This window comes from Apus apus, chromosome 3 (genome assembly GCF_020740795.1).
Source record: "Apus apus isolate bApuApu2 chromosome 3, bApuApu2.pri.cur, whole genome shotgun sequence".
Lineage (NCBI taxonomy): Eukaryota > Metazoa > Chordata > Aves > Apodiformes > Apodidae > Apus > Apus apus.
This window is the reverse complement of record NC_067284.1, coordinates 113930036-113943309: the sequence shown is the minus strand read 5'-3', so window position 1 is coordinate 113943309 and position 13274 is coordinate 113930036.

Below are 13274 nucleotides of genomic sequence, written 5' to 3'. Positions count from 1 at the left end.
TACAATTCCCATACCTGCTGGAAACTGAGTAAGGATTTAATGACCCTATAGAAACTGAAGGTTTTGGTGACATGAGCTCAGAATGGGCCTCTGAGACCAAGCCCGGTGTGAATTGGGACGTTCAAGTGGAATGCCAGCAAAGCCTGGACATCACATCATTTTGCTGTGGATTATGCCTATGCCACATGTTTTACAGAGAAGTCCTTTCTCTACTGATAGAAAATACACATTTCTACTAGCCTGGAAACAGTAGGGGTATCCTGCAACTCATCCAGCTCAGGTTTGGATAGGAAGAAGGATCACAAATAATGGTATCTCACAGATATCATTATTTTTTTTACCTCTAGGAGGTAAAAAAAAAAAAAAAAGTTATGTACAGAATAACAGGTATATATATAGAGATATGCACATGTAGAAAAGGAAATTACCTTTGAATATATATGCAGACATAAAGAGGGATTAAGACAGATGACCTTATTGTATGCATGATAGGATAAAAGTACATTGATTCATGGAATGTCAACCTTCTTTATCATCTGAATTTTTTGGAATAACTTGTATTTGATAAGGATCATATTTACTATAGCTACTCCGTAACTTTTAGGGAATGAAGGCAACATTTCCTTGCTGTCAGCCATAGGACTGGAATCAAGAATCCCAAGATTTATCTTCTCTTGAGGGATTTAATCACAGGGACATTGGACTAGTAACCTCCAGTGGATCCAGCACTTCCTGAAAACAGAGGAAACTGATCCTCTGACCTCACTTACGCCTGTAACTCAGTCCAGGTGTGTTGCTCTTCCAATTAAAGTGTTGCACCTAATTTAGAAGTGTTGGCTCCCAGATTCTTCAGGGAGTGGCAGTAAATCTGACCCACATTGAGATCTGATTCACTTTTCAGATAAAATTTTATTTTTTTGAATGACCATATGACAGCACATACACAGAGCCAATGGTCCCTGTTTCAGGCACTTCAATTAATTGCCTGAAGGCAACTAGGACGGGTGTAAGTCTTGTATTTCTGCATTTTTATCTTCAGCAGTTAATGATGTACATACCTGCAGTAGTTGACATCTCATACACCTACATGACAAGAATCTCGTTACGACTGAAAAATGAAACCTTTTCTGTGCAAGAAGTGGTTGGAAAAGCTTTTCCTAGGACTTACCATAGCAATCATTCATGCCAACAGTTCAGCATCTCCTTTGGGCTTAGGAAGACTGGAGGCAGTGATACGAACAGGACAGAACTCCAGGTTGTATATCCTAATTACCTGGAATCTTATTCTGGCTTTGTTCACTGTATAGATCCCTGGGATAATAAATGCAACCAGGCTCTAAGTTCATTCAGTTGCCAAAAGCAGTATCTCCTCACCCTGACAGGCTGGGCACCAGAGCTCAAAGGCACATTCATTCCACATGCAGTAGCATGAGGGAGGATTTGACCAGTGTTTGTGCCACAGGACTGTGACCCTCTCAGCAGCACTGTGAGCACTGAGGCATTTGATTTCCATGCCTTTGGTCAGAGCAAAAGCAGAGTGAAGAAATGCTGGAGATCATCAAGATCCTGTGCAATCCCACTCTGAAGCCTTGGACAGGCTCCCGAGGCAGCTCTGCTGGGTCAGATCTGTTGACTCATAGTGTACAGCTCAGAAATGTGGGTGGTATTTTAAATATCCTGTGCTTGGGCCTTGGAAAGCCTTCAAGGGAGCTCAGAGCTGGTCCTGTAGTAAGCGGGGGTCAACTTTGAAACCAGGTTTGGGACATTCACTGTTTCATTGAATATTTAGGACTGCCAATCTATCAGCTCCTGTACAGTGACTGTGCAGGACTAAAGGCACATGCCCTGGGGTCACCTTCCCTGCTGCTCACCCATCTGCTGTCAAACTGGTGACCCCAGAGCTGCTTCCCCTTCAGCTGGCTGCATCGCTGCAGCTAATTGACCAGAGCTGCTGGCAGATGCAGTGGCCAACTCTCCACAGGGGACAAGGACATTTTTAATTCTGTGACATCAGTCCCCAGTCCTCTACATCGTATCTACGCCCCCTCTCCTCTGTAGTACAATGATTGCCAGAGGTTAGTTGATCTCTGGCAATATACACTGCTGACATGACCGTGTGACTCTGAAGCAGTTGTGAAGTTCCAGTTTTCTTCCACAGGAATCTACACGAGTTTTTGTGCTTGACTTCAGTGACAGTAACACCTACTGTGTCACTGCAGATTCTATCTCCTGGCTTGTACTCAGTGGAAAGGTATTATTTTCACACAAACTATTGTTGTCACCAATTCAGAACTAGTGCCTGGCTAAAGTGCATAGAAATACTGATCTGGCAAGAATTTTGCTCTTTAGAACAAGTGTAAAATGGGGTTTCTTTAGGATAATATCTCAGAAATCAGAATTTTAGTTGCATAATCACTCACAATGTCTTTGCAGTTTTTAGCAGCTTCTAAATATATGAGAACTATAGAAAAAAACAAATGACATTCCTTTTGGGTTTTGGGGGGTTTGGGTTGTTTGGTTTTTTGGTGTTTTGTGTTTGTTGTTTTTTTTTTTTTGAAAAGGATATAAATTCCCAACAAAATGACATGGAACTAAAGTCAAGGGATCAGCTAAAAGTCACAAAAGTAAAGGAAGTTAAGAGTCAAGTCGAAAAGGCAATTTTCTATTCAGCCATGCTGAAGTGTTAGAGAGAAAGGTCATCTCACAGGGAGACTTTGGGCCCTCAGATCATTCTAAACACCAAATATGCTGTAATACCTTGTTCTAAGGTAAATACTGACCAAGTTTCAACCCTAACCAAGAACTTCCTGCGCTTTTTGGTTTGGGGTCAGCCCCTTAAGATTGTTTTTGAGATAGGCTTTTGCATCTCAAACTGCAGGGATAATACAGTTCGGGCCTTATTGAGGAGACGGGACCATAAAAATCTTGAGAGTGCAATCCTGAAGAAAACTCGCCACCTGCTGGTCAACCTCCCCCCAGTGCTGCTCCTTCCTAACCAGCATGTGCAAAAGTCATTATTTATCAGTTTACAGCAGCTGAAACCGTCCAGAGGTCACACTCTCCAGTAAAAAAGTTGATTTAGGGAGCATCTGCCTTAAAGGAAAAAATAATTTTCATCTGAAAAATCTCCTTGTGACACTGTTGTGCACTGGTGTTTGAAAATAATACTAGCCAAACATTTCAACATGAAAAATAGTCTCTTGAGGCTTACATGTTTTTTGTAGGGGTGAGTTTTGTTAAATGCTATTTTAAAATGTACATATACTCTTCCCTTCCCTTATGATTGTATCAGGAATATTTGTGGTTTCCTTTGTGATACTTGTGTTGCCACGGAGTCTTTTATTTGCTGTTACTACTTTTATTTACTGTGACCAAATAGTAACTGGAGATTCTGACATCTCATTAGAAATAGTTCTCATTCCTGTAATGGGAAAGGGAACACCTCTCAGTCCTAGACCTCATCATTGTATGACCTACCTTTTTCAAGCAGACTTTTTGGTTAGCAACACTAGACTATTTAGTAGAAATATCTGATTTTTTATATATATATATTTTTTTTTTTTTGCCAATTGATAAGTCAGGTGTATCATGGTATCTTTCTTTCCTGGTGTCTGCACTATGGTCAGCTAAGCCAGATGAAAGATCTCAATCCACTTTGGGTAGACCATGACACAATAATCCAAACCAAAATATGTACACTCTTCAGAGCTAATATTTGATTTACATTTCTGGAGGAGGGCAGATTTAGGTTAGACATTAGGAGGAAATTCTTTAATGTGCGGGTGGGTGGTGAGACCCTGGCACTGGTTGCCCAGGGAAGTTTTGGATGCCCCATCCCTGGGTTACTCCTTGTGAGAAAGGCACAATATAGGCTAGGCATGTAACTTTAGGTTGTAAAGTCAGAGGCTGACTTTACAGAGGTCTGCTTTTCCAGCTGAAGGCTGGAACCTGGTAAAAACCCAGTGGTCACTCTACCTACTTTGTCTGTGGCAGAGCCCAGCCATTAGGGGCCTTCTTTTTCTTCTGTTTTGGGTCCAATTCCCTTTATCCCCTTCCTCAGCCCATTCTAGTCTTTGAAATGACACCTGTCACTTGGACCAATGTTCTGAGAAGTCTCAAATTGGTGCTGTGGGATGGAGGGAGCCTAGAACACTGGCCCAGGTTGCCCAGGGAGGCTGTGGCTGCCCCATCCCTGGAGGTGTTCAAGGGCAGGTTGGATGAGGTTTGGAGCAGCCTGGGCTGGTGGGAGGTGTCCCTGCCCATGCAGAAGAGTTGGAACCTAATTATCTTTGCAGATCCCTTCCAACTCAACCATTCAATGATTCTAGGATAGTGAATGCACAAGCCACAGAAAAAAGATTCACAGCCAGCAGGTTCTGAACTCAGCAAGGGAGAGGGTGGTGAAGCCTGGGTTCATCCAGACTCAGTGACCAGTGTCCCATGAAAGGGGACAGCACTCATTGTGAGGGTGGCGTGTAGCAAGGTATAGGAATTAATCTGTCAATACATCCAACTAAGCAGAATAGGAAAGAAAAACATGGAAAATTCTCCAAAATGGAAGAGAGTGATAAAGAAACATGAGAGACTACTAAAAACCCTGACTTCTGACTGGCATTACACTTGCATCTCAATTCAGTACTCTGCATCAGGAAACTGCAAAGTTACCCAACTTCAAAATAATGTCGTAGAAAGATGGAATAGTGAAGGAATTTTAAAAGGGATGTATCTGTTACAAAATACAAACATAATATTGAGAAGCAAAAATCAAAGTATTGGCTAGAAGAGCTGAAAGAATGAAAAGAGGCTCTTTTGAGTTCATTTAGGAAAGAACGGGAAAGTAGTCTAAAAAAAAGTTTAACTCCAAAATAACAATTTCTATTCAGTCTGTGGTAATAAGATGATCAGATAAGACCAGCAGAATAGGTAAATGCAACTGAAGTAACAAAGGAGAGGGTGTCAGCAGTGTAATGATAAAAGCAAGCACTGAAGCCATGCTTCTTGGCCCAAGAAAAGGGGCAAAAAATATTTTGAATGAAGAGGCCTGGGACTAGGTCAACCACTTCTACCAAACTCATCTGTAGCTTTGTTCAAATCACTTAATACATTCTGTATTCTGGTTTATCCATAGGTAAAAGTCAGGTAAAAGCAATCACCCCATTTCTGGGGATCATGAGAAGAAAAATATTAAATACTATATTTCACAGAGGGAAAAATACCTGCTAGCAGTTTGCGTGTGCTTTGGCTTGGCCTTGTCTCAGCTGCTGTTATAGCCTGTCCTGCTTTAGTCACAGTGTGTTTTTTAAGCAATTTGGGGACCATATTCTGGAACTGTCAGTCTGCCAAAATTAATTCCTAAATTGTACATGTTTTCACAAAGCCTTGCTCACAGAAAACAGGGATAAGCTGCAGAAATGCTAGCACCTTTTTGGACACAGATTTAGGACAGGACCAGAGACACGGATTTCTGACTTCAAGCATAAGTGAATGAGGGAAAACTGGTGAGGAAAAGCAGAGGTCTTGTCAACCTGAAAATAATAACCTGTCTTTTGAGCAGGTGACAGTGGTGCCCAGAGAACAAGGCCTGCTGGCAGTGCTGGCTGGCTAGAATTGTAATGTCCTTCCACATTTGATCAGACAAACTCCAGCAGGGCCCTGACTTAAAGTGTATAAGGGTATGAATGAGAAGATAGCACACAGATATCAGTTTCTGTGGCACAAGCTGTGTTGTCCTACTTTAACCAGTTACTCTGTAGCAATTCTGTACATACCTGCTTTAAATTTCTGTATAGAACAGTTTTAACTCTGATTTCTAACTTTCATGCTTTTACTCACAGCATGTCCCTATGTCATGGAGCACAGGAGAGCAGTATGCTGAGGCAGAGCTTCAAAACAGCAGGAAAAGCAGCTGCTGTAAGCTCATATCCTGAGGTAACCTGTCCATATCTTCATCCCATCTCCATTCAAATGCTAGAGAAAAAAAATCCAAGAACACACAGCAGCATAAGTGCTAGGACATTTGTAGTTGGCCAAGAAAGCTTTAGATAAATTCTGACAGAATAAGATGAAAGATCAGAGTAAGGGCATCTTGTAGCTCAGCTGCGTATATCCAAAATAAGGCTAGTGGCTATCCCAAAAAAGCCTTTCTCTACTCTTTCTGACTCTGATGGAAAGCAATTCTTAACTTAACCAGCTGAAGACATTACATACATCGTAGAGCTGGAGGTGGATCCTCAAAACTGAACTTTATCTCTTCACCAGTAGCTGTTCTCTGGTCAGACATCATGACTACTTCTGGCTAGTGACTCCCCTGTCACCTTTACCATCCACTCCCAAAGAAGGGCAAAGCTGCAGTCAGCAGCAGTAATACTGCTCTTCCCACCTCTGGATAGTTACCCAAGAGAGAGGTCTATGCTTGCATTTCTTGATGTTCTTTGGAAGTTGCAGAGGCTGCTTTGACTCAGTGTAATCCTTAGGGAAAGAAATCACCTAAAGGTACAACTGAGACTTATAGTTACAGAATGAACTAAGGTTAGAAACTGAATTTGAACTGTTTTTCTGAGTCAAGGTAGTTTGGTCCTCTGCTCACTCATTTTATTCTTCTCATTAATATGTTCCTAGAATCACAGAGTGGTGAAGGTTGGAAAGGACCTGAAAGATCATCAGGTTCCAACCTCCCTTCTATGAGTTAGGGACACCTCCCACCAGACCAGACTGCACAAGCCTCATCCAACCTGGCCTTCAAGTTACTGAGAATAATTTTGGCATGTTGTTTGTTTATTTATCCCTATTAGGAAGCTATTTCAGGCTCTAACATCCCACATGTTTCATCTCATGGGCAGTTTATTATACTCACGTATTCTTGTGCTAGTTTAGACTGATTCTTTTCCTTGGCATTTATCTCCCTTGGCTTTTGTATCCTAAGGTAAACAAACCCTCTTCAGAAAGATGGATGCTTCATTTCTAGCTTTCTTTTGATGAACTGTCTCTGCATCTGTTTCATTTTTAATTAATATGCAGACAAATGATAGAGATGGAGTCTTAATGGTGGTTTCTACAGCAATTTTAGTGCCAAAGGTCCTTGATACCCAAGACTGGGTATGCAGTGTTTGCATATATAGTCAGATTCATCCATACAATTAGATTTAATTAACATCCACCATCTGAAATGTAGTCTCCTTTGGAGTAAACTACGCTATTCACAAACCAGTTTAGCTATTTTTTTTTTTCCAACTCAGTTGATCTAAACAATGTTTTTGGTTCCAAGTCTGCTTTTTGAACAGAGACATCCTGTCAGAGCACACCTCTACTTGAAGCCTTGCTATGTACGGGCCAGCTGAGTCTCTTTCCTCTTACCAGAGATCTTCTTGAGGCTCACTCATCCCTCTCTGGTTGGCTCAAGGGAGAGGGTCTACTGAAGAATGAGAGAATGGGAAAGGTTCTGATCTCCAAAGATGAGATCCTTATTGTGGTTGACTGTACTCAGGCTCCATTTCTTCCACTGAAATCCAGACAGTCCTGCCCGTTGTGTTGGGACTGGTCATGTTTCCATCTGGGGACCATTAGCTTCTTCCAGTACTGTCTACCTTGAACAGCATAAAGCTTATTCAAACCAAGAGGACAACTGCACCTGCTTCCTCTCAGCCAACAGGGCAGCTGAGCATCCAGATGTTTGTAGCTGTGGTTGAGTTTAGCTATTTTCCATCTCCTTCTCACAGGAACTAACAGTATTGCATTCCAGTGACCATGTAATCCTGGCTTCCTGTCTTACAGGACTGTAGCATCCTTTTCACCTTTTTTATCATTGTCAAAGATCTTCCCATTACATTTCTTTTTTCTGCAACTAAATTTTTAGGTTTTTTAAGTAGTTGTTTTATTTATTTTATTTTATTGATTTTATTTTTACATAAAGACTTTTTCTTGCATTCTTTAGGCTTTTAAAGCCAGTTTTTTAAGTCAAGTATTTCTAGAATTAGTTGAACTCTTGTTTTGCTAAATACAAAGGAGGTGGTAGGGAGTAATTCACTGAAGTTAACTTTTCAGATCAAATGAAACTCTTACATGTCTCACTTCATGACATTTTACTTACAGATTGTGAACTGAAGCTCTTCCTAACCAGGCAATGGATTGCTTGCAAGCTGTTTGCAGTGCAGACTGCTTTGTGTTTTCACATGTTCATTAATTTTCTGATCATATATTGTTGTTCTGCTTTGACTCAGTAGATTGTGTTAGAGTTCTCAGAGTGGGCAGTAAGCCATAGATATTTTACAGCACTCCTGTGTTCCCTAGATTTCCATGAAAACAGAATTTCACTCTCCAAAATATTCTTACAGAATATCATGATGAAAACTTTGCAAGAAGCTTTGTCTGAATCCTTCTTCTTAGGTCTTTTGCAGCATTTGCACAGCCTGCCTTGGGTTGCCAAGCTGAAGATTCACTTTCAAGCACCTCTACAATGGAGTTTTCCTTCAGTTTCTGTGACTTTATAAAGGCAGCCATCACTGGATTGCTTTGGACTCAACATGCAATGGGCTCTGCAGATAGCTACTGAGTGTTTAGCACTCTTTAGTATGCTCCAAAAATCCAGATGATCCAGAGAAACTAACCAAAATATTTTATTATTTTTTAATTAACATTTATATTTACTTGGTTGCTTTTTTTTTTTCTTGTTGAGTTATCAAGAGGATGATTGCTGGTAATCACCAGCAATAATAACTGAAATAATTCTGTTTTCTGAGGAGGAAGGATAAAAACCTTAGGGAAGAACATAAACTTTTTCAATTGTGGAAATCTGCAGTGTAGAAGTTTGCCTCTGGAGTAGGCTGCCTTGGAATCAATGAGAAGAAGCAGGGAGTTGCAGAGTGCTGTTCATCTAACCTCTTTTAGACCCTGTTCCTTTAACATCTGCTGCACACAAACACACTCCTTCTATATTTGGCACAGAATCCCTTCCTCAGATTGCCTGTGGCCTTCAGACCTTCAGGATACAAGGTGGTAAAAAAGACAGCCCTGTTCTCCCTTATTCTATCTATGCTTCCTCTGTTGATGCTTCCAGCAAGCCCTGCCAAGTCATACCAGTGGGTAGGGTGGAGCCTTTGCAATGCACAATCCTGTCTGGTGAGACTTGGCCTGAACCCACCAAATCTGTTGATTTCATCTTCAGTTAAGTGTAGATGACATTACAACCTGATGACTTCTGCTAACCATATTTTTCCAAATAACACATCAGCATGCTCAAGCTTTTTAAGCTTTATTAAAGATTAATCATTTGAAGGGGTTTTCTTTTTGGCAGGGATCACGACCATCTTTCATTCATCATGAAAACAGAACTAATTGGTATAAGGGCAGAATGTGCAGGGCTCATGCTTTAAAGGGGTATGTTTTGGGGGATGGCAGGATGAATGGCTCTGGCTAAACTTCTTTACCAGCTCTCCTAGACAATAACAAAAAAAAGATATCCAAGTCTGATTTCCTTCCTGTGCCATCTGTTCATTAATTATGCATCTGCCTTTTAAGCAGGTACAGATTTCCTGGAGGGATGGAGATAGGAGTTCTCTTGATATGAGTTGTTCATTCATATCTCATATTCTTTGCTGTAGGATTAAGTGTTTCTCACATTATCAAAGCAGTGGGAACATGAGTTTTGCTACCACCACATCCCAGGAGAGGAAACAAGGTGTCAGAGGGGGGAGGCACCTTTTGCTGTGTCCATGGCAGGTGGGAGCAGCCTGAATGGACAGGCTGGTTGTAGCCATGGCTGAGGTTTGGAGCTGAGCCCTGGACTACATTACTTCACTGGTCCTGCACTGAGTGCACATATGTCCCAGCATTATCAGCCACCATCCTGGTACCATGCCATTCATCTAGGGGCTGTGTTTAGTCCCATTTAAGGACAAAGGATAACATTTCTTACAAGTGTTAGAACAAAGGACAAAAAAGAAGGATTTCCACAATTCTCAGGGAATGGTCCTATGACATGGTTTCAGGTCAAGCACCATTTGTGGATGCACAGAGGAAAACTTGGTGTTTTCATTCATGCATACGTATGTACTTATGTGTGTGTGCACAAAAGAATAACAAACATTGCCTTCTTTTATTGGCAGTCTGAGACTTGGGGTACTTTCACACAGGGTTGGAGCAGAAGGTTCAAACTTCTTTAGACTGGGGTGGGTCTGAACCAGTGTCTCATCTGCAAGTGATATAATAAAATACGTTTTTCTAGCTCCCATCTATTTCTTAAAAAGAGTGGCTGTGCACTGAGCATAAGTATCTTATCTCCCCTTTCAGGACCTAGACGTTATGTCTGTGTGTCATAGAATCATTAAGGTTGGAAAGGACTTTAAAGATCATCAAGTTCCAACTCCCCTGCCATGAGCAGGGAACCACTAGATCAGGCTGCACAAAACCTCATCCAGCCTGGCCTTAAAAACCTCCAGGGATGGAGCATCAACAACCTCCCTGGGCAACCCATTCCAGCTCCTCACCACCCTTGTAGTAAAGAATTTCTTCCTAATATCTACCCTAAATCTCCCCTCTCTCAGTTTAAAACCATTACCAACAGTGTCAACAGTGCTTAGGCTGGACTCAACATTCAGTTGTCCTACTTATGATACTGTGTATGTTTTGGTTGCCTACAGAAACACTCCAAACTCAAAACATTGTTTTTATATGCTTTGGGAAATTACTAGAGCTGAAATGCTTCTCTGAAACCCGGAATCTTCTGTTGAGACTTAAGCAGGCACAGTCAGTCTGAGTCTTAGTCTTCACTTGCTGCAAGAACAGGGAGGAAAAGCTTTTCTTTCTTCAATTCTAGGGCTGTTCAGACTTTGGTTGGTTTTGTTCTTTGTTCCACTCTTTTTGTTCCTTACACTGCCACACTCACTATTATACAATAGCTAATTTATTTCTCACCATTTGCCTTCAGGAGGCTAACTTTGGCAGAGGCAATGAAGAACCAGTGGACTTGTTGAGGAAACTGCCTGTGATGGGAGCAGAGTCAAAGGCAATTAAAGGGGGAGTTTGTTCAGAGATTCCACAGCCAGGTGAGTTCTGTCCATCAGGCAGGGAAGAAGTTCCCTACACAACTGTGCATGTGCTAGAGAGAAATGGGGGTTTATGTGTTTTAGGTTGTTTGGACAGCAATTGCCATACCCATCAGGACTGAGGAGTGTGTGGATAAATTGTGATCCTTTTATCTTGGAGCCTTGTTGGACAGGACCTGGGATAGAGGGTGGCCTATATGCATATGTTGTGTCATGACTGAGAAGTGTATAAACACAGCACAGCCAAAATCTGGAATCTAAGAAGACAGGTTCAGTGGAAAGCTCTTCACCTGCCAGCACTAAAGTTTATAGGTTTCTTTTTCTTGGGTCAGTAACTTTATTTAGACCTGCAGTACTGCAGGGTGAGTATTCTTTAACATACTTCCATCTGCTGGGGATAAGCTTATTTGTAACAGGCAGATTTTCCAGTAAGAGTGGAAATTCAAAGAGAAACTGGGAGGGAAAAAAAAAGTAAAAAAAAAAAAAAAGTGATGAATAATCCAGAAAGAAAACAGTTAGATGTCTAACTGTCACTTTGGGCACTTGCATTCAGCTGTAACTCCAAGGTGACTGCTTGGATGAACCCCATAGGCATCCAGGTTTTTGTCAGTAAAAGCTGTCTGTTCTTTTCTACACAAAATTTCAGTAAAATGTGTGTTCTGCTCACACACACAGCTCCCAGCCATTCTTTAATAGATATATTTTAGAGGATCTGGAGCCCAGATTTTTCAAGTTAATATACAGGCTACAACCCAAGCCAGAACTTTTTATCAAGCAAGCTAGAGAGAGAGCCTCAGTCCACATTCACCTATAGAGCAAAGGTGCCTCCTCCCTGGAGTAAAACACTTTGATTCAGATTCCTGTTATGTATCAGGAAGAGGAGGATATATGGGGCTCTCATGCACCAAATGACTGGTCTAATTTCTGCTCTGCTGATCTTAATACCATTGGGTTATTCCTTGTGAGAAAGGCATCATCTGGGCTAGGCACGTAACTTCAGGTTGTGAAGTCAAAGGCTGACTTTAAAACAAATGGAGTAGGGCAGCAGCTGAAGGCTGGAACCTGGTAAAAACCCAGTGGTCACTCTACCTACTTTGTCTGTGGCAGAGCCCAGCCATTAGGGGCCTTCTTTTTCCTCTTTTGGGTCCAATTCCCTTTATCCCCTTCCTCAGCCCATTCTAGTCTTTGAAATGACACCTGTCATTTAGACCAGCATTCTGAGAAGTCTCAAATTGGTGCTGTGGGATGGAGGGAGCCTAGAACACGGGCACAGGTTGCCCAGAGAAGCTGTGGCTGCCCCATCCCTGGCAGTGTTGAAGGGCAGGTTGGATGGGGCTTGGAGCAGCCTGGGCTGGTGGGAGGTGTCCCTGCCCATGCAGGAGAGTTGGAACCTAATTATCTTTGCAGATCCCTTCCAACTCAACTATTCAATGATTCTACAAATTCCCCAATTAGATGGAAGGAGAAGCTGGCTTATTCCTATTTTTTTTTTAATTTTATATTTTTTTTCCACAAATCCAGGCAATTATACACCAAAACTAATGTTTTCTTAGTCACTTACATATAGGGTGACTGGGCATTTGTTTCTGGGGCTAAGGGTTCTACAGAAAGGCAAATTACTTATTGTTAAGGTAGTACAGTGCTTGATATCCAACATTTACTGGAAGAAATACTTCTTAGGAAATGTGACAAACTAAGTCATAATAAAATCCATCAACATCTGAGGCCCAGGAACCATGGAGGATCAATGTATTTGCTTTTATGATGTATCCTTTATTATCACAGCTCAGCAGCTGAGGAAAACCTTTAAAAGCTGTAAGGCATGAGGTATCTAAAGCATTGAGCTTCTAAGTGCAAGGCACTAAGTGAATTATAAACAGGTACATAAATTGTGCATGAATTTGGGACTAAAGGAAGTCCAGATCACATCCAGGTGCCTTTAAAAGCCAGACTGTGATATTTGCAAAAATTTCTTCCAGGCACCTGTCTTCTCAGGTGTTCATTAGCAGTATTTTATATTGTTTGTTGAAGCACGTGTCTCATGCATTAATTCTTCTCTGAGTCAAATTAAGTAATATCAAAGCTGTTCAGACAGGATGGAAAACTTGGACAGAAGCTCAGATCAGTATTTCCTATACAAACAGCATCTTTGGTGCTGGACCTTGTTTGCCTGATGTTTGCTGTTTGCCTTGTCTTACTTCTCCATGGACTTTGATTTCCCTAGTGTTCTTTCTT